General features: G+C 40.2%; 12 non-coding genes across 12 annotated transcripts; 5 read left to right on the plus strand and 7 right to left on the minus strand.

The window, feature by feature from the left end:
- Positions 1-4,225: 4,225 nt before the first annotated feature.
- Positions 4,226-4,307, minus strand: TRNAS-GCU (transfer RNA serine (anticodon GCU)). Its single transcript has one exon. It is a non-coding gene; the product is annotated as a tRNA-Ser (tRNA).
- A 3,661-nt stretch (positions 4,308-7,968) lies between these two features.
- On the plus strand, positions 7,969-8,040 carry TRNAW-CCA (transfer RNA tryptophan (anticodon CCA)). Its single transcript has one exon. It is a non-coding gene; the product is annotated as a tRNA-Trp (tRNA).
- A 1,023-nt stretch (positions 8,041-9,063) lies between these two features.
- On the minus strand, positions 9,064-9,137 carry TRNAI-AAU (transfer RNA isoleucine (anticodon AAU)). The gene has a single exon. It is a non-coding gene; the product is annotated as a tRNA-Ile (tRNA).
- A 349-nt stretch (positions 9,138-9,486) lies between these two features.
- Positions 9,487-9,558, plus strand: TRNAW-CCA (transfer RNA tryptophan (anticodon CCA)). The gene has a single exon. It is a non-coding gene; the product is annotated as a tRNA-Trp (tRNA).
- A 916-nt stretch (positions 9,559-10,474) lies between these two features.
- Positions 10,475-10,546, minus strand: TRNAI-AAU (transfer RNA isoleucine (anticodon AAU)). Its single transcript has one exon. It is a non-coding gene; the product is annotated as a tRNA-Ile (tRNA).
- A 259-nt stretch (positions 10,547-10,805) lies between these two features.
- Positions 10,806-10,877, plus strand: TRNAW-CCA (transfer RNA tryptophan (anticodon CCA)). Its single transcript has one exon. It is a non-coding gene; the product is annotated as a tRNA-Trp (tRNA).
- Positions 10,878-12,194: 1,317 nt separating this feature from the next.
- TRNAI-AAU (transfer RNA isoleucine (anticodon AAU)) lies at positions 12,195-12,270 on the minus strand. The gene has a single exon. It is a non-coding gene; the product is annotated as a tRNA-Ile (tRNA).
- Positions 12,271-14,354: 2,084 nt separating this feature from the next.
- Positions 14,355-14,488, plus strand: LOC140325074 (U8 small nucleolar RNA). The gene has a single exon (XR_011919657.1). It is a non-coding gene; the product is annotated as a U8 small nucleolar RNA (small nucleolar RNA).
- A 1,814-nt stretch (positions 14,489-16,302) lies between these two features.
- Positions 16,303-16,384, minus strand: TRNAS-GCU (transfer RNA serine (anticodon GCU)). Its single transcript has one exon. It is a non-coding gene; the product is annotated as a tRNA-Ser (tRNA).
- Positions 16,385-16,997: 613 nt separating this feature from the next.
- TRNAS-GCU (transfer RNA serine (anticodon GCU)) lies at positions 16,998-17,079 on the minus strand. Its single transcript has one exon. It is a non-coding gene; the product is annotated as a tRNA-Ser (tRNA).
- A 3,224-nt stretch (positions 17,080-20,303) lies between these two features.
- TRNAI-AAU (transfer RNA isoleucine (anticodon AAU)) lies at positions 20,304-20,377 on the minus strand. The gene has a single exon. It is a non-coding gene; the product is annotated as a tRNA-Ile (tRNA).
- A 951-nt stretch (positions 20,378-21,328) lies between these two features.
- TRNAP-UGG (transfer RNA proline (anticodon UGG)) lies at positions 21,329-21,400 on the plus strand. Its single transcript has one exon. It is a non-coding gene; the product is annotated as a tRNA-Pro (tRNA).
- The last annotated feature ends 354 nt before the right edge of the window (positions 21,401-21,754 follow it).

The raw sequence follows: 21,754 nt of genomic DNA on the forward strand, positions 1-21,754 counted from the left end.
ATTGTAACATGACTGCTGTAAACATATGAAAGTCAAACACAGGGGCTGTGAGTCATTGAGGTTTGCTCATTTAAGTGATTTTGTCCCTGAAGTTTATAGTCACTTCCTGTATTGGATTGTTTATGTGTCTTTTTGTAACAATCGCTATACAGTTTCAAGTAATTTGCTTTTATTTTGCTTGTCCTGGTTCCTGTATATTGTAAAAATGCTATTGATATTGATAAATAAAATATTTTTGTGTTCCCGACATACCTTATTTTAGAATTAGTGCTTTTTGCCCAAGGTGACAAAAAAATATATTGACACAGGGATAAGTTATAACTAGGTTAGGTTGGAGCCAGGTGGGGGTATATTCCGGAGGTATGTTTGGGGGTTGGAAGAGTTGAGCATTAAAGTGTAGCTGTATTTTACAGGTATATATTTCAGGTCCACAATAGCAATATAGTCACTTTTAACTTGTTGTTCCCTCTAAGGTATTGATGTTTAGCTTTTCCTGCATAACGTATCGTTTTTCAGAAACATACTATCTCTAATGAGACGCTCAACATTTTAGCAATCAGCAAATTTTGCAAAGGCCTATTAGCTAACAGCTCATTAAAAAAAATGATAGATGACCCCCAATGTGATTTGAACAGACACACTACTGTTATACCACAAGTTCTTACATTTATGGCTGCGCATACATGCACAGAGAGACTAGATTCCTATCAAGTCAAAAACAACTTTTGAAACTGATCTGCTGCAGCTGCATGCAATGAATGGTACCCATCAGCTCCCATTCACTTGATTGGCCTCTCAATGCAAAGCACAGACACATTCTCATCCGTTATGTAATACCACCAGGGATTCAACTTTATTTTGCTGTTTAAAAACCCCAATTACGCACCTGAAATCATAAGGAAATACAAGTAAGGAGAACTGCAACAGGGAATTGTCAGGGCTGGAATTACACTTTGACTGTGTGGTACAATTTAGGCAAAACACATGTTTTTTTTAAATTATGAAGGCTACATAAAAACCCTAGCATAAGGTGACAAGCGGTTAAGGTGATCCACTGCTAATCCATTGTTCTCTGCACGTGTGTGTTTGAATCCCATCCTCTTTGGTATATATCATACCCACATCACATGCACGGATACTAGACTTCTCTAGAGTTGCCCCAACTCTCTGGAATGGTTCTCCTCATCCTATTCGGCTTGCTCCTACTTTCTGCTCATTTAAAAGAGCACTCAAAACCTATTTTTTCAAACTTGCCTACTCATCTTCTTCTGCCTTTTGAAACCATCACTACTTCCCACCACTACATATCTCCCATCCTATTGTATGTAAATTCCCCCACCTACTAGATTGTAACAATCTAGTAGGTGGGGGGATTGACTAGATTGACAAAAGTGCCGCAGTCCTTTCACGGTTGCAGCAGCCTGTGAAAAAAGATTACCAGAGAATAAGGAGCAGGCCGACATGCTTCAACGAGTTTTATTTGTCACTGCCAGGATGGAACACATGTTCCATTCTCAGGCTTCGCCCCAGTGAATGCATTTCATGAATGTGACAGAAAGGTGACAGCAAAGACATTAACAGGCTTATACAGGGAGCAGAGTGCAGTAAGCCATGGCAGCCAATCAGAATTACTTTAGTAAAAGCCAGATCAGTACTTTATATATATATGGCCCTGATATAGGCTGTAATATAACTTACGCCATGCTAAAATAACTTGTGCAGAGATTTAGAACGTACATGGGGCTGCCTTTCCTGGATTGTTGGGGTCACTGTCCAACAAGCTGTAACATTTCAGCTGCTGAAAATGTTCACAGTAATATCTTCCATCTCAGGGTGTATCTGTAAATGGCAAAATCCCCAATTGAATTTTGTATTGTGGGCTGCCAAAGTTGGGTTAGGAGCAGGGAAGACAAGATGAGACTGCCCACATGCCAGTGTTAGGGTAACTGGACACAGGACTTCTTTTTTTTAGGTTTCTGTATATAGACCTAAACTGAAAGGGAAAACTGAGGGTCACTATGAACCCAGAGGTTAATTGGGAGGCTTAAACAAAGATGCTGGCCTCCTGGGATGCAGTGACGACAGGTTCCTGGACCTGGCATTGCTACAGGCTACCCGAAAGTCTGTGGTAAGGGTGAGCACATGCCGTAATTAGCTAGTATGTACAACATACTTGATGAATATAGCATCTGCTCACCCACACCAAGGAGTTTAGTTCCACTTTATGAGCTATCAAAAAAAAAGGATTGACTAGTTCTTCAAATGCTAAGTATTAGGGGTGGAGAAGTTTTTGGCATAGGTTTATGCTCAAATTGAATTCAATACCTTCCAACTTACACAGTTGTGCTCAAATTGCTTACAATTGTAAGCCAATCCACATTGTAAGCTTCTCAGTGTGTGACATGAATATGAACACTGTGAAGTGCTGCATAATATGTTAGTGCTATATACATACATAAAAATAATATTCACATTTTATTCTTTCTTGCATGTTTCGCCTTCTTTTAAAAGTGAAAATAAAAGCTTGCTGGCCCGTACGGGGTTAGAGCCCACGATGTCGGCGCTATTAGCAGCCCCCTCTAACCCAGGGTCAGCAAACTCCGGCCTTGAGGCCAGATACGGCTTAGCCCGTAGTTCGTTCTGGCCCAACGCCTCTGATCTGATTGGCCAGGGGGCATTAGGAACTACCAGAGCCGGAGCTGCTGGAGCTCTAGTGCCGCCCCCTTGCAGTGGCTCCCCCATTTACAGCGACCCGCGTTGATACTTCTGCCACCGTGGTAAATAGAAAAAGCTCCCTGAAGTGAAATCCCTCTCCTCTGCAATGCATGCATGGAGGAGAGGGTTTTTACTTCAGGGGGTGTTCCCCGGTGGTGGTCGGACCCATTAGGGCGGGTCCAGAGATTAGTTCCACTGTATAGGAAACGAAAAGGACTGACTAGTTTTTCTAGGGGGAGTTTTTGGCATAGGTTAGAGGGGTTTTATGGTCATGATTTTAAAGTTGAACTTCACCCTTATAGTGCTACATAAATACATGAAAACAATTTTCCCATTTCATTCATCTTGCATGCTTAGACTTTTGCTGTGGTAATGCCTGATTGATTTTATTTTACCTGTACTTGACCAAATCACCAGGTATGTTTTGATTTGTCTTTGGTACACCTGTAACAAAAAGAAGCACATTAAAACGTACTGCTGATATACAAACTCAGGATCTCCTGTTTACTAGACAGACACTTCTATTAGTTTGAGGAAATCAATGTGCCTTGTGGATCTATTGTCTATCATTTTTTACTATTTGTAAAACTTTTATTTGGCTCTGCGATGTTTCCTGGCTCAGTATAAAGCCACCTAATGCATGATAATCCACATAATCTCTGACATGAATTGGCTATTGACATTTCAACAATGTCTATATCATTATCTATAAATGAAAATGTAACTGTCAAGGATGTAATTGAAACCCACACGTGCAGAACACAATAGATTAAGAGTCCATTGCCTTAACCACTCAGCCACCTCATCATGTTAGGTGGAAGTTTTTCGGGATATTCACACACAACAGCACAGACTTGTTCTTGTTTTACTCTCTGTACATAACTGCAGGTTTACTTTTGCAGACTTTTTTAGATGTCTTTGTGACTAGGGGATGGATTTTCCATCCAAGAATCTAATTATTTCACCTGCTTGGGTAGAGCGTGGTGCTAGAAATGCCAAGGTCATGGGTTTGTTTCCTGTACGAGCCATCTAAGTTTAGATTTTCACTGATGCAAGAAGTATGGCTTATTTCTATGAAAATCCATATCAGAAAGTGTAAGTCCATGCTGTACTGAAAATCCGCTTAAAGTTTGTTGACATTCAGATATACAGTATGGTCAATTCTGGTAAACCATATCCAAATAAAATAACTTTATGGCGAAACTAAACTAAGCTCTCCTCGCTTAAATATTTACTGGATCCTATTCTGGGTTCACCCATTCATTGGCTAGGCCAAAATTACATAACTTATTTGCATGTGCGGGGGTGTAACCTAATTCCTTACAGCCAGGCAAGCCAGGTATGTCAGGGTCCTAAACTGAATTGTGCATGTACATTATAGCAAAAATGCAGAGCACGCAGGTATGTTTATTGTTGAAAATACATTAAGTCACTGTACACTGACTGCAATAAACAATCTGCCTGCTGGTTCTTTTAATTATTTCAGTATCGTTGCACTTTCAAAATTAACCGACGAGGATGGGATTCGAACCCACGCGTGCAGAGCACAATGGATTAGCAGTCCATCGCCTTAACCACTCGGCCACCTCGTCATACAGTTCTGTTTGTGGATCTGGCCATTAACTAGGCCGAATGTAGTTGACTCTCCTTTTAGATAATGTTCAAAAGAGGTCCCATTCCAGCAAAGAATTCCTTACATCTGAACTGTAGTTTGAAGCTAATTTTCCAGTTTTTCCAGTTCCACTAATTGTAGTTTTTCCGGCTAATTTTCACATCTCCACACACATGTATTTTTATTTTTTCAAAGGAAAAAAAAGTCAGGGATAGAGTTTGGAGATTTGGGATGCTTGGCTTAAAAGAAATACTGACCACAAAATGATTTGAGTTCCTCAACTGTCAGTAGAAAGTACCTGCCCTGCTCTACTCGATGTGACCAAATGTCATGGATCGATACTGGCGTTGTGAACCTAAGCGAGGTAAACTTTTACAAACATTCTGGGAGTGTCCGGGTGTTCAGCTATTTTGGTAGAGTCAGCACATGACAACCAGGGGATTCATGGATAGAGCTGCAGGCTGGTGAGGGATTCAAGGTAAGGAGAACTATGGAGGGCTCAGATTCCTCAGCCGTGCTTTGATTTTGACTTTAAATCCCTCATGATGTATATATTGTAATCAGCAATATATTGCAGTAAGAAAAAGATTCACAGGATATTAATCTCAAGAAAGAACTGTATTGTGACATTGTATTATAACTTGTTTGGTGATCAGGCTGACATGTGTGTACATGCAACAGCTCACGATCTACTATGTAGAAGACAGGCGCTTTAACCAACTAATCCACTGCCCCAAGACACAAAAAGATTATGCAACAAAACAACAAACAAACTACATAATACGATAATGCAGATTTTTGCATGCATTGGGGTGTGTTGGGAACCATTTGAAAATCAATGCGTGCTTGCATAAGAATACTCTGAATCTCTGTGGTGCAATGGTTTTTTCAAATCAAGGTTCTATCATCCAAGTAGAAGGTAGGTGTTTCCTGTTTCATAAGGAACCTTCCAAAACCATAAGAGTCATTTGTCTCTATGGACTGCAGCTGTGTTTCTTCTGTTTCACAAGTGCAACCTTTTTATTATCCCTGTTCACTCATGTGCCGTACAAGCAGCTGGCTGGTTTGCTCAGTTTGTTAGACTGTGTTGCTAAAAATGCCAAGGTCGTGTGTTTGTTTGCCAATGGGTCAAACGTTTTATTTGCATAGTGCAACAAACATACGTGAGAGCCTGCTTTTCAGATAAATTCACAACAACTCTGGAGAAGGCAATTTGGGCATAGTTTGTCATCATCAGGACCTGTTCATGCATATACATTGGATTCTGACAATGTTGGTGTCATTGATTCACTCATAGTTTAGCATAATGGCTAGGAATCTTGTGTCCTTTCTATTGGTGAGATATTGGCTCATATACAAGAGAAGACACTGCTGAGATTCAAACTCAGGAACTCCAGTTTACTAGACAAACACTTTAAACAACTAAGCCACAGCACAATACGTGCAATGTGCTAAATTGTGAGCCTTTCCAAATGAAACTACACTGCATGACTACACACATTCTATGCATTGTGGAATACTACACTTTTATAATATGTGGGGTTAATTTTTGTGCCACCCATGTAGCAGTCACCTAACCTGGCCTGAAGGGTACTAAATGCTCATTGCTCAAGGAACCCCTGAAGGAATCCACAGAACCCCGGTTGGGAAACACTCATCTAATGCATTGCATAAAAAAGGAAAGTAAACTAAACAAGTTGTCACATTTCACAATAAAATTTTTTCCATTTGTGGTGTGTAATATGTTAATGGATGACTGATTTCTATATCGAAGTCTATACGATCAGTAGATCAATCACCTGTCTGACCACCTGGTTATTTCACTGTCATTTCATGTTCATCTACTGTGTAGAGAAGACATAAGTCAAAAATAGAAAGATAATTGTGTCTTTAGTTTTGACTTGTTTCCCTTATAATAAGGCACTGTCTTAGATTATTTGAAATGCCAAAACATGCCCTAGGTCTTATTTTCAGGGGGATGTCTTATTTTTCCATGAAGAAGACTTCAGTACACATTTATTGTTAAAATCACTCATGTGCCATTCATTATCCCATTCTGATCACTCTGTGCAATTCATTGTCCCCTTCTGATCACTCAGGCCATCTCACTTCTTCCATCAAAACTGAGGGCTCTTTGGAGAAATACTGAAACAGGGTGCTGTGATGTTTTTGAAAAGCTATGTACAGCACCCACATGACCCCTCCCACCAGCCCCGATCTGCCTCTGTTGCATAGAGAAGTACAGAGAGTTAGTGATGACATTATTTAGGGTTTTATTTACTCTTTTATTCTCAGGTTGATGCCTATACCATATAGAGGGTACCAGTCAGCTATACAAAATGTAATTAGGGCTTAATAATTAATGATTGTTTAACCTAGAAGGGTATAATGTGAGAATTACTTAGCTCAGTCCTCATTCCAAGCCTCCTACCCCTCCAGTGCTTGGATATAAAACCAGTCCCATAAAGCCCCTCCTCTTTTTCCAGTCCTGCCACCGACCTATTAGTGACATCATCACTGTCGCATTATGTGCATTATGTGACTAGTGGATACCAGTGGTAATGCACTATTACTTGTTAATGCAGAGGGCTGTTTAAGGGCTTGGGACAATCAGTGTGAAAACATAGGATTAGTAACATGAAGCCTCTCCTCTTTTCCCAGTCTTATCACTGCGCAGTAATGACATCATCAAGTGCAGGACTAGTGGACACCAATGGTATTGCACTACTATTTTTTAATGTTGAGGGGTGTTTCAGGGCTGGAGAGTATTAGTATTAGGATTAAAGACCTGTGACATCTCTCCTCTTTTCCTGGACCTGTCACTGTTCCATTATTAGTGACATCATCATGTGCAGGACTAGTGGACACTAATGGTACTGTACTATTTCTTCGTAATGCTGAGGGCTGTTTAATGGCTAGAGAGGATCAGTGTCAGGATAGAAGACTAATCTTATGAAGCCCCCCTCTTTTCCTAGTCTTTTCACCGCCCATTGTTGACCACATCATGTGTCGGACTACTGGACATCACTACTTTATAACGTTGAGGGCTGTTGTAGGGCTAGAGATGATTGGTGTTGGGATTGAAGCCCAGTTTTATGAAGCTCCTCCCCTTTTCCTGGACCTATCTCTTCTTCATCATGTGCAGCACTAGTGGACATCAATGGTACTGCACTACTACTTTTTCATGTTGAGGGCTGTTGAGGATTGGTGTTGTAATTGAAGATCAGTTTTTTGAAGCCCCTCTTCATTTTCTGGCCCTGTCTCCACCCCCTTTACTAACTAGAGAGGCTCAGTGTCACAATAGAAGAATCACCCCATGAAGCCCCTTCTCTTTACAAGGTCCTGTCACATCATCATGTTCCATCCCATGTTGAAAAGAATTGGTGTTGGCGATAAAAAAATAGTCTCATAAGGCCCCTCCTTTTGTCTCAGTCCTACCACCACCCCATTAGTGACATCATCACCTATTGCCCCATTAGTGATATCATCCCCTACTGCCCCATTAGTGACATCATCACCTATTACCCCATTAGTGATATCTAGTTACTAATTACCAAACTCAACTACTAGTTACTAATTAGCAAAGTGTTAGAGTTGTTTTACATACCATGTCTAGCCATTGGCTCATGCATGCCACTAAGGACCTCGTGGCGCAACGGTAGCGCGTCTGACTCCAGATCAGAAGGTTGCGTGTTCAAATCACGTCGGGGTCAAGCATTTTTTTTTTGTACCTACTGTACAAAACTACCTACTGTACTGTTCTACTTGTCGTTAAATGCCTTTTTTAAAAGGAAAATAAAAGGCTAAACCCCTCCTCTTCTGTCTTTAGACTGGGAGCGTAGAACCTCCTTGGATATGTATGTCACGGATTACTGGAAGCGTTTGGCTGCACGTTTTGTGCATGCGCTGAAGGAGCTTTTCAGTCATTAAAAAAACAGAAGGTGCAAGTCTCACACATATGCAGTAAGATCAGCTCTTTTTTCTCTTTTTACAACTGCAGCTGGTTAACTGCCACTTATGTTGGATCCGAATATACACATGCACACATGTCGGATCAGGAATAGAAACTTGGTGTCAAAAGGCTGGAGCTGTAAGCTTAGTGGCAGGGGGTGTAGGTGGGATCTGAGTGGTAGGAAGATGGCACTGGCAGCAGGATCACAGGAGGGCACAACCTACACTGAGAACTGAGAGTGGCAGAAGGGCAAAACTAGGGTCTGGGTGGCAGAACAGCTAAGCTAGGTAAAGGTCCCAGTAATATCAAACCAGAAAAATAAATAGTTTCAGTAGATGTCTAATCCAGCAGCAGATGGCCCACAAAGTTCACACTGAAGTTTTAAAATCAAGATTTAAATATTTATACATTTGACAATTGAAAATCCGACCATCGATAAACCATTTTCTTTAGTTTACAGGCATGAATTTCAGATCACATTTTCAATATAGGGACTGCAGTACACTATTTGGCTACTGATGTTTTCATGGCGCTGTTCTGCAATAACAGCCGTTAGGTCTTGCTTACTACACTAAATACACATTGAGACGTCCCTGCTGCCTGCTCTCTGGTACTGTGCCAGATGTCTGCGGGTGCTGCAAGAGGAAGGCTGGCCTGTGTGTGGAGGTAAGTTTACCTTTCAAAAATCCTGAATTTTCGAAAATCCAGCACTCATTGAGTCCTGAGATTGCCGGATTTTTGAATGTCAACTGTACATGTATGTAGCACCAGCTAAGAAAAGGTTTGGCCCGTACGGGGATCGAACCCGCGACCTTGGCGTTATTAGCACCACGCTCTAACCAACTGAGCTAACCGGCCATTTGGGGGTTCCATGTGGAAGTGAGATATGTAAAACATGTATTGCATTCTTCTCAGTACATGGAGTAGTTCTGGGTAATACCAACACCTGTTTAAGGCCATCCCAAATAAAATCTTTCAGCCATAAAAAACTAGTATTCAAGTACTGCTTTGGGCCCTGGAGTTAGGGCTGCTATAACCGGGACATTGGATACTTCTTTACCAGGTCCTGTTCAAAAGAATTATATTTTTGCAATGCTGAAATGTTCTAGTTACTAATTACCAAACTCAACTACTAGTTACTAATTAGCAAAGTGTTAGAGTTGTTTTACATACCATGTCTAGCCATTGGCTCATGCATGCTCCTAAGGACCTCGTGGCGCAACGGTAGCGCGTCTGACTCCAGATCAGAAGGTTGCGTGTTCAAATCACGTCGGGGTCAAGCATTTTTTTTTTTTGTACCTACTGTTCTACTTGTCGTTAAATGCCTTTTTTTTAAAAGGAAAATAAAAGGCTAAACCCCTCCTCTTCTGTCTTTAGGCCGGGAGCGTAGAACCTCCTTGGATACGTATGTCACGGACTACTGGAAGCGTTTGGCTGCTCGTTTTGTGCATGCGCGGAAGGAGCTTTTCAGTCATTAAAAAAACAAAAGGTGCAAGTTTCACACATATGCAGTCGGATCAGGAATAGAAACTTGGTGTCAAAAGGCTGGAGCTGTAAGCTTGGTGGCAGGGGGTGTAGGTGGGATCTCAGTGGTAGGAAGATGGCACTGGCAGCAGGATCACAGGAGGGCAGAACCTACACTGAGACCTGAGAGTGGCAGAAGGGCAAAACTAGGGTCTGGGTGGCAGAACAGCTAAGCTAGGTAAAGGTCCCAGTAATATCAAACCAGAAAAATAGTTTCAGTAGATGTCTAATCTAGCAGCAGATGGCCCACAAAGTTCACACTGAAGTTTTAAAATCAAGATTTAAATATTTATACATTTGACAGTTGAAAATCCGACCATTGATAATCCATTTTCTTTAGTTTTCAGGCATGAATTTCAGATCACATTTTCAATATAGGAACTGCAGTACACTATTTGGCTACTGATGTTTTCATGGCGCTGTTCTGCAATAACAGCCGTTAGGTCTTGCTTACTACACTAAATACATGCTGAGACGTCCCTGCTGCCTGCTCTCTGGTACTGTGCCAGATGTCTGCGGGTGCTGCAAGAGGAAGGCTAGCCTGTGTGTGGAGGTAAGTGTAACTTTCAAAAATCCTGAATTTTCGAAAATCCAGCACTCCTTGAGTCCTGAGATTGTTAGATTTTTGAATGTCAACTGTACATGTATGCAGCACAAGCTAAGAAAAGACTTGGCCCGTACGGGGATCGAACCCGCGACCTTGGTGTTATTAGCACCACGCTCTAACCAACTGAGCTAAGGCCATCCCAAATAAAATATTTCAGCCATAAAAAACTAGTATTCAAGTACTGCTCCGGGCCCTGGAGTTAGGGCTGCTATAACCGGGACATTGGATACTTCTTTACCAGGTCCTGTTCAAAAGAATTATATTTTTGCAATGCTGAAATGTTGAGGTATAGTTCCCTATCAGCATAAATAGTACTTATCTCCTCAGTAAAGCATGACATTGATGTCGCAACCCGTGTGGAAAATATTCTTAGGCAGTAGGTGTATAACAGCAATGACCTCGTGGCGCAACGGTAGCGCGTCTGACTCCAGATCAGAAGGTTGCGTGTTCAAATCACGTCGGGGTCAGTGGTTCTTTTGATTAGTAGGTCTCATCTATGCTGAGAGGTTTTAAAAGATGCCATTGGTAATCTAATTCCAAAGAATACTGCTTGCTTGTATGTAAAGCTAATTATGTGCCAAAACAAGCTGAACACCCAATCTGCATATTTATTATATATCAGGGTGAAAAATCCAGGAAGACCATTCAGGCAATATATTTTAGAACCAAGTCAGCCTTTAAAATATATCACTATAGATTAACTTTAAGAAATTCATATAAAACAAGTTGTGTTGTAGTAAATCAACTTTTTTGTTCTCAGGGAACCCAAAGGCTTAGTAGAGTTTTGGATACAATAAAGACTTCATTTCTAAATGCAGATATTGCCTTGTAGCCCGACCTCATTGTTAGCCTCAGGACTGAAAAAAGAACTGGAGCTGTCTGTTTATTCTCATTACTCATTAGGGGCCACCCTAGTCAGTTATTCAGGTGCTGATCTGAGTTTAGGGAGGATAAATAATTTCTAGGAACACAACTGAATAAAAGTTTTTTTTCTATTTATTTTTTACTTATACATACTTTAGCGGACCCTGCTATGTCCAAATAGATTTTACATCTTTGTCATCTTTTCTCCAATGCTTAACAGATCCTGGTGTTTAACAAATCCAGTGTGTTGTCAGCCAAAGACAGCTGTCCTCAGCTGCCCTTTTGCTGAATTGGAATTTAAACCATGACAGGAGTTCCACCCACCTAGACATACTCTTGTCATTGCATTCAAGAACTAGCATGGGGTCAGCCAAAGACAGCTGTCCTCAGATACCCTGTTTCAGAGTTGGCTAGATGCATGTAAACAATGACATGAGCACAGTCAACCTGATGTGAGGTTTTTCGGTAAACCATACATTTACTGGTGCCACAGTTGGATTTCTCACACCTAAAGTGAACCTAAGCACTGCATTTGGTAGATGGGGTCTTGCGAATGGGCAGAAGTGGTAGAATGGACATTGGTCCTAAATTATTGTAATCATGCCCCTTTGGATGACATATTCCACAATGTTCACTATGAAGTATCCCACAAAGTTCAGCGTGAAGTGAAGTTTTCAAGTAAAGTTTTTTTCTTAATGTCTTACATTTCTTTAATTGTCTACATTTGTAAGTTGGCTTTTGTATTTTATTGTTAGAAGTTGAGAAGGTTTGGGTGATTTCTTTATGACATTTTATACATAGAAAACTAGGTAAATACCTATTTTTGCTATGCTGCAAATACATATTTAAGGAAACGTAAATATGCCTAAAGAAAAGCAGGTTCTCAAATATGTTTGTTGCACTATCCAGTTAAAATCTTCTGGCCCGTACGGGGATCGAACCCGCGAGACCATGGCGTTATTAGCACCACACTCTAACCAACTGAGCTAACCGGCCAGCTGTGACCATACAATTAGGTTATGAGAAAAAAAGTTGTTGAATCGTGAGCAGATAGTGTTTCATTTCGATGACCTTGAGACACAACAATAGTGAGCCTGATTCCTGCTCGAATGTGAGTTCAGCAATCCCATGGAAAGCAAGCCAGTCCCAGCATGGGAGCATTAAACACTTGCACTGCATATTTGTGGGGTTGGGTGAATGGAAAAAATTGTGCACTTTTTATCCACAGCAGTTTTTCTGTAGATTGTATAAACATATTTTATTGCCAAAAGATAACCTTGCAAAAAATCATATCAAAAATATAACAAAATTTAGAAGTCAATTTATAAATGTTTTCATTGACATTTTATCCAACTTTTAAAACCCTAATTAAACATATTTCTAACATTAGATCCCCAAAAAAAAAATGAGTTGCAAAAGTATATTCGCACATTTCTACCTGAACGCGAGAAATGTTTTAATTTTGGGTAAAATTTGGGTGAAACTTTGGTTAAAACATTTATAAGTAGAACCCCAAGAATTTTCTAGTGGCGTATGGTTGAAGCTACCCATAAAAAAACTTGTCTGTGTTTCTTTGAGTTCAGTTGTTCTATAACCACATAACTAGAATTACGGACAACAGAAAGATATGTTGTATATTTCCTTTCAGTATGTAGGACTTATCTCCTTAGCTGATGACAACAGGTGTTCCATGATCCATAGGAAAAAAATAACCTCCAGCAATATGGAGTTGTGGAAAATACCTGTCTATGACCTTGTGGAGCACCAGTAGTGCAGTTGTTGCAGATTTGAAGGTTCCCTATGTGGTATTCTGGGACTAACCACTGATAATCTTTATTATCTTTTCCACTGTTAATAATAGATTTGACGTAAATGTGTAATTTTGTTGTTGAACATGGATTCTTCCGAGGAGCATGCTCATATAATATTCTGCAGTTTTATTGCTACCCTGTGGATGTTTGGTTTTATAGTAATAAGGTCCTCAGGGAGCCTAGATTGCCCAATCTTGAGGACAAGGCTGATTGGATGGAAGGTTGACTGCCTATTGGGTTCTGCTACGGTGGGATTAAAGTGGAATGAGCTTGTCCGTGTCCTACTTGGCTCATCTTTGGAAGAAAGAGAAGGAAATGGATTGGTTGATCTGTGGTGGCTCTTTCACTTAACAACCTCCACCATGTGATTTGGTTGTAAAGAATGGGCAGCAAATTTACAAAAAAATATAAGATAGAAGATTTAAATAGTTTAGCTTGATTAGGCTGAAATAGGATGAGTGTCAACAGTCTTCCCGGAAGGGAACAATAGTGACCCGAAATGGCTTGTAGAATCTTTGAAATATCTAGAAAAATGCCCCCTTCTAACCCCAGTCCTGGCTATAAACTTTCAATGTCCGAAGAAGTCAGAATCATTCCAGCACACCATTTCTGGCTGCCATAGCTTCATTTCTTTGCTTTCAGTCTCAGGAAGAGGACTGGCATTGACAAGATGATTCTTAGTACAAAATAGGGGTCAGCTGAGGGGCTGTTGTCACTTTTGAGGAGGCAACAGCTGAAAGACAGCAGTCATTGCACCAGTACCATCCTTCAAAGAGTCATCAGCTAGGGAATTCTCAGCTACAAGCCCCAGTGAGGACTATGAAAAGGTTGGACTGCACTTGGGGGACAAGGAATGAAGAGAAGGACATTCATAAAGGAAAGTCAGAGACCATGATTGCATATATGTATGTCCTTGATACTCAATATGGAGTTGTGGAAAATACCTGTCTGTGACCTTGTGGAGCACAAGTAGTGCAGTTGTTGCAGATTTGAAGGTTCCCTGGCTAATAAACATTGAGGTCAGGAGCAAGAGGGTCTATCGGGTTTATTATTCAATAATAAAAAAAAATCCTTAAATCTTTGTTGGTTATATTTTGGACCTCCTCTATAAATCATCCATGACTGACTAGTAATCCCACATGGCACCATAGAGTGTTAGCAGGTGAAAAAGTTCATAAGTCAAGAACACAAATAAATTAAAGTGGTGTCACCCTAAACTAAGTAAGAATGGCACACTGGCCGGTCTCAGTTTTAATGAATGTAACAGTATTATCAGTAAGGTTGATCCTTACCTGTTTTCTCCTTCTGGAGAAGCAGACATGATGAATTGAGAATGATGAATCTTTGATTAAATCATCTCCCCACTGCTCTAACTGACAACTTGGAGTGTGTGGAATTCTGAGACTAACCGCTGATAATCTTTAATATCTTTTCCACTGGTAATAATAAATTTGATGTAATTTTGTTGTTGAACATGGATTCTTCCGAGGAGCATGATTCAATAATTTTCTGCAGTTTTTTGCTACCCTGTGTATGTTTGGTTTTATAGAAAAAAGGTCCTAACAGGCAACTTGAAGTGTGTGGAGTTCTGAGACTAACTACTGATAATCTCTATTTCTAATTGATATGTTAAATGATAGATTAGGTTTAATTGCTTTATCTAATATGGATACATTCAAAGAGCATGCCCCATTGATGTTCAGTAGCTTTGTTCCTACCCTGTGGATGGTTGGTTTTAATGTAATAAGGGCATTCTTTCATCTCAGACAGTGAAGGATGTATCCAACCGTGGGGCCCACAGTAATGACATGGAGCCCCAATAAGGAAATCTGTTGGCTGAGGAGGGTCTGGGGACCTTGTACATTGGCACACCTTTCCACCTCCCTATATATATATATATATATACATATATCCCTGATTTATATAATTTGCCCCAACACATTTCATAAACTAGGTAGTTTTATGCTTCCTAAACAACTAACCAGGCTTAAAATTGATGTTGGATGAGTCAAGAAAGTCTCTTCTCGTTTTTGATGGTCTCACCCAGCCATTGCTTTGTTGCTAATTGTGCAACACAAACAAACATTACCACGAAACAGGCTGATCCATGATTTAATATATTGGAATTCAGCCTTTTATATGCTTCAATGAGTCTATCAGCAGCAAAAATGAATTTTAGACAAAAAAGCAAATATTTGAGTGTGTCAGCTCCAACTTTAGTTCCTTCAACCTCAGATGTGAAGACCCATTTGACTACTGTGAGCTCTAAGGCTACATACACACGTTCAATGGTTTCCGTCCAATAATCAACTCAGGGCCAATATCAGACAATAATCTGGCCTGTGTACAGCGCCCATCGTCCGAACGACCATCCTGGCAGATCCACGGAAGATGGACGATCCTAGTGGAAGCAAAGGGGGAGAGGGTGCAGCAGGGTAATATTTTTGTGCCATTTTGAGGTTTTACTGGTATCTAGGGCTCTCTCTCATTAGTATGAAGAAAGTATAATATGTATCCTTTTAAGTTTTTGATGTCTGTATCTAATAAATAATGATTCCGCATGCACAAAACCTGCCGTGAGCCAGGGTTGCTGCCGCCACAACGCAGTGTACTAACCACTATATTATCACGGCACACATGCGAGCCAGGCAGGAGTCAAACCTGCAATCTTCTAATGCGTAGTCAGACATGTTATCCATTGCGCCACCGGCTGAAAAAAAAACAAAATTATGTAAAATTGCAGTTTGTTGTCTTAACTACTCAGCCACCTTGCCAAAATGCCTTTGTCATTATCTTTTTTTTCTTAATATATTGTATATCCCTTGTGACTCTTAGTTTAAGTAGAAGTAAATGTTAACATTTGAACAAAGGTCCATTTTAGGAAGTTTTTTAAGATGGCACAATTGTCTTAATTTTTAATTGAAAAATGCATTGTTTGACCGTTGAACAGGAACACCAACCCACCAAGTCACATTCGCTAAGTCAAAGGATATTGTGTCACTATTTATTTTAAATCTATATAATGCGACATGCAAAAGGTGATTTTCTTTTTTTTTATTACTATGCCTATGTATGTAACTAAAAATGTACCATTTTGACCCACTGTAGTAGCTGGCACAGCCTAATAGAGGGAGGCAGGCAATTCTGAATTTAGTACAGCAGAATTTATGTACAATCATTGGAAGCAGCAGAAATTTTGCTGCACCGCAAATACAATCGACCAGGATGGGATTCCAACCCACGCGTGCAGAGCACAATGGATTAGCAGTCCGTCGCCTTAACCACTCGGCCACCTCGTCACACAAATAATTCAAGGCTCCAGAGTATAAAAAAAACAGTGTAGAGAGTGCAGAGGCAGGAGCGGGTAATGCATAAGAAGCTCTTGGGAGCCCTCAGGAATATATGGGCAATGGGCCCACCAGACCCCATGGGGAAGTGCACGGTGAAGTCCAACCTCCCCCCATGTGAAAGTAAGTCAAGGAGGGACTAAGGGGAGATGTTCTTGGTGCTAAACTGAGGTTTGAGAGGAGGGAACTAGCCGATGGCTGCAGTACAAGTGGCAGTGCAGCATAGTAATGTAAAATAGGATGGCAGACTTTGGTGTCACTAGCAGATGACCCATAAAAGTCAGATGGCCAATGCTTCTTGAAATTCTTAAAGACTTTTCTAGGTCAACTTTGCAGTTGAGAAGGTTCCCTCCGCTCTGCATAGACACTGTAATTGAGTTCTCCCAGGCACTATACCACCCTATAGTACCTTCAATTAAACTAATTTTGAACTCTGAAACAATCCCCTCTATTTTTGTCATGCATTGCACCACCGGCCCTGTTGGAACTTTTTGGTTTCCATCTTGAGGTTTTACTGGCTAGGGCTCTGTTACATGAATAATGTCAATTCAACTAACTAAACGGTCGACGAGGATGGGATTCGAACCCACGCGTGCAGAGCACAATGGATTAGCAGTCCATCGCCTTAACCACTCGGCCACCTCGTCATATTATGTGAAAAACTCACTGAAAAAAACTCACTCAGCTGTACTTTCACAGATCTGTCAATCCTTCCAGAGGTTTCCTAAATCATGTCCTACATCGTACTGGTATCCTCCTTTGTCGGGCACCGCCATCTTCTTTGGGGGACATGAGTGAAATTGGCCCCTTTTTTTTATCCCATTTAAGAAAAAGCTCTTCATGCTTGAGATCAGGCATATTCAGAAGGAGTAGCCAGGCTCTATTTTTCCAAGTTCTTGAGCTTCAATTTTTTTAAAAAAAAAATCAAACATTTACCAAAATTTTGCACAATTAAAAAAAAAAATTAAAATGCATTTATCACCATTGATATTTGATTAATGTTTTCCAATTGAATCCATCATGAAAAATGTGTGGAAACCAAATATTTTTTCTTTTAAGTTGAAAAACAAAATACAAACTCTTTAGGTATTTGAGTCGGTTTGCAGTGGTTTAGTTTATTTTTAGTTATCATTTATTTTTTTGTGTATTTGTTCTGTATTTGTGTTCTGATTCCTTTAATTTAATTTTTATTATCAATACCAGGGTAAGGATGGGTATCTATGGAATTGTTTCCAAATGGTGCATTTTCCATTTTAGGCCCATTTGTGTTTAAATAGCAAAGGCAATTTCATTTGAATAGGTATTCTTGTGTGTGCTTGCAGGATGGTGAAATATTGAGAAGAGGAGGCCTTGCCTGCAGGCTAAATGCATCTGATTAGCTCATGCTGTATCTGCACAAAATCAGTGCAAAGGCAAAGTAGCTCAAAACAAAACTCTGACCAGCCATGAGTAGTGCCTTGCAAAAGTAAATGGGATTTTGATGATCTGGGTTTGATGTGCATTTTGGAAAACAACCCTCTTGAACATTTAAGGGTCTGAGAGCAGAATTTAACAGTCATATGACTGAATTAAATACCCCTATTGTTGTTTTGAAGGTTAATGCCTCACATGTAGTGTTTTTTTTGTGTTTGTAGACAACATCTGGAATATTAGGAGCCATTGTAAGAACTGCGGTGTTAGCTCAACAACGATTCCAACCTCCCCCATTCAAAAAGCATTGATTGTTTTCACCATTGTACCCAGGGGTGGAAGCAAAGTGTGTCACTGCACAGGGGCCCCAAATCAGTTCTGCCCAAGGGCCAACTGTAGGCTATGTCAGTTACTGGTTGTACCCTTATGTTGTTGCTTGTGTATAGCATGACCATAGGAATCTAATGTAACATCTGGGTCAATGCTCTGCTAACCTGCCCTAGTAATGAAGAGAACCTCCCTATCATTACAAAGAACAATAGGGCACTCTTTGTGTCTGGAGGAAAAGAAGTTTAAGCTCCGGATAAGGAAGGGATTCTTCACTGTAAAGTCTGTGAAAATGTGGAATCAGCTCCCTCAGGAAGTAATTTCAGTGACTACTATAGATTGCTTTAAGAAAAAGCTGGATGATTTCCAGAAGCACAGACTATAACTGGGGATTAAGGATTTAAAGTAAAGATAACTGAGACTGCTGATCCAGGGAACATCTGATTGCCTTATGGAATCAGGAAGGAATTTTTTACCCTATTGGAGGAACAGGGGAATAGGGGAATTCCTCGGCATTAACCTTGTCCATAGGGTTTTACATCTGGGTTATGTTTATTTTCCTAGTGGTTGATAATGATGGACTTTCTGCCTTTTCCCAGCCTGTAGCTATCCTAAAAACTGTTATCCAGTACTATCCAGTAAACTGGCCTTTTAAAAGGGGTAGGGGGCTTAAAATGATAACCATGAATGGTGCCAAGAGCAACTCATAGAAACAGAACACAAAGTCATTAGCAATGCAAACTACAGTTTTCTTTTAAAGTTTTCCTTTATTGTAAAAGTAAAACATTTTAAAGAAAAAACAAATACAGAGCCACACAGAGATCCTTCCTGGCGGCAGCATAATGACATAGAAAACCTCCCCGGATCATCAGTTCCTGCAGCACAGACAACAACCCCCCCACCACCCATAATATTATATATAGAGAGGCGTACTGTCTGCAGGAACCAATGAGATTTCCTTTAGCTGCTCATGGATCCTTTTTATTCTTATATTATATTTTATAAGACAACTGTAAATATTCACAAAAATACATATACAGGGAAAATCTAAAACACATTTAAATATCACTTTGTCAAAAACCCTTAATAAAAAAGCCTAAGCCAATTTAGTACACAGCAAAATATTTCATACACGTTCCCTTTATTCCTCTACAGCAATAAAATTGGGAGAAGGAACACTCTGAGCCTATTAGGGTTTATGTTGTAAGTCTGACACAGTAATCATGCTAACAGGAGGGAAGAGCACAGGGGTGATAGAATTGTCCAATCAGCAGGCAGGGGAGATATTTGAACAAGTTGTCATTGTTACAGTGACCCTGTACTCTGCTCACGTTGTAAGAACGGAGTGCTATCACAGTTTCAAGCCAGAGCTAAAACTTTAATGATATGTAATAAACTATTCATTGTACACTTAAATATCTAGTAGGGGCATTTTGGCTAATTTTGGTCTATTAACGTGGTTATAATGGTGTCGATTTACCAAGGCTGTTCACTTAGCAAAGTGAACTATCACTGCAAAAGAATTTTGACTTAGCTAAGTGAATGTGAAATAATAATCAAATTTGCAAACAATTGCCAATCCTGTGCAAGGTCATTTTAAAAAATATATTTTTGCTAGCTTGTGATTGAATGATTAAAAAGAAAACTTTACCCCGTTCAGTAAAGCTAGATGAAATGTTCCTTGCAGAGTGATAAGACACTTTGCTGAGTGAACAAGCTATGTTCCTTAAGTAAATCAACTTGTTGGGGTCTATTTATCAAGCAGTAAATCTGATTTTTATAGAAACACTCTCTGGTGAAGAATCTCACGGTTTCATGTGTTTTCAAGTCAGTGATTGTTTTTCCACCAGGGAATGGTTCAGTGAATGTCAGATTCACTGCTTTTTACCCATTTGTGTCATGTAGAGAGCTTTAGCTGCTATAGTCATAGTAGTAAATGATACAATGCTGCCATCTAATGATGGTTCTTTGTATGACAAAGCAGTATAACTACACCTAACATGAGGTTGTGGTCACAACACTTTAGTAATTCCTTTCATATACACAACTTACAGATTCATAAAAAAATTGTTTAGAAAAAATCAGACTCAGCGCTTATACCTGGCAAATTTTTTTATTTTGAGGTGGAAAAAAATGGCCCGTACGGGGATCGAACCCGCGACCTTGGCGTTATTAGCACCACGCTCTAACCAACTGAGCTAACCGGCCAATGATAGCTGCTTTTGTTGACTTCAACTCAGAAAGTTTACTAATCGGTGGTCTGCAGACCACTGGTGGTGCACAAAAAAATTTTGGTGGTCCGCGGCTCTGACTGGTTTACCCCCAAGCAGGGTCAGGAGAAGGTGGGTGTACAAGGAGATAATAGATTTTTATTCACTAAGGGAGACTATTGTAGTCCCTGCATTAGGGAGACTCCCACTCATACCCCCTCGTTGCCTCAGCAGTAGACAGATTCCATACCTTTTATGCTCCCTCAGAGGAAGACATGAAGGGTAATACTACAGAGCAGCCTCTATCAACCTTTCTACCCCAGAGGACACTTTAAAATATTTCCAGGTCCCTTATGTTGGTGGGCAGCTGAAAGAATGTTCTCCTTATAGTGCTGATCTGAATGCCACCATAAAGACCATCTCTGGAGTCATGCTGCTGGTTCTGAAAAGTGGTATAGGCTCAAGAACTATGCAGGTACCAGAAAACAGAAGGTCAATCATCCACAGCTCAGAGAATCCCTACCAACCTCTGTTGAACAGTTTTTCTCAACCTTCCCTGAAGTGCTCCCCCAAGACCTTAAGGTTATTTCAAGGGGTTTCCCTGTGTTAAAAAGGTTGAGAAACATTGCCAGAGATAGTAATAGGTGCTCCTGTTTGTTTAACATCACCAGGACTACATGACTCATATTGTTAATTGAAACAGCAGCTGGACTAATTCTAAGGTGGGAGGGGTGTATACTCAAGCAGTGTTTGGAAATTCCAACTGTTACAAACTTAGCAAATGGACTTTATATTCTTTTAGGAAGTTTCTTCCACATCATCATACAAAACCAGCTGGCTCATTGGTTTAGGGGTGTGATTCCAGATGCCCATCCACTTCATTTGGTGGGAACTAGCTCAATATTACTGACTGGCTAACTGGTTCTCATCTGTGCTAGTTACCCCATATGGCTCGTTGGTCTAGGGGTATGATTCTCGCTTTGGGTGCGAGAGGTCCCGGGTTCAAATCCCGGACGAGCCCTATCTTTTAGGTGATTTCCAGTGATTTGAGAAACTGACCTAAAAATATATGATGGTCAGGAAAGTCAGAAATGCTAACAACTGCTTCCAATACCTGATTTAGAAAATTATGGAAAAGTATAAGGTTTGGGTTTTGTAGTCCGATCTTATTTCTGCTATCCTGATAGGACTGGAGTTGTGTTAAACTTACAAATAACAAGTGATCATTTTTGAAACATTTTTGTGTCTGGGTTTAGATACACTTAAAATAAAACCTTACCAAACACAAAGGTAGGCAGCAGAGCCTGCCGTATGTAATTATTATGTCTGCCACTGTATATGAACACAATGTTTTTTATTATTATTATTATTATTA

Source organism: Pyxicephalus adspersus, chromosome 2 (assembly GCF_032062135.1).
Source record: "Pyxicephalus adspersus chromosome 2, UCB_Pads_2.0, whole genome shotgun sequence".
Taxonomy (NCBI): Eukaryota; Metazoa; Chordata; class Amphibia; order Anura; family Pyxicephalidae; genus Pyxicephalus; species Pyxicephalus adspersus.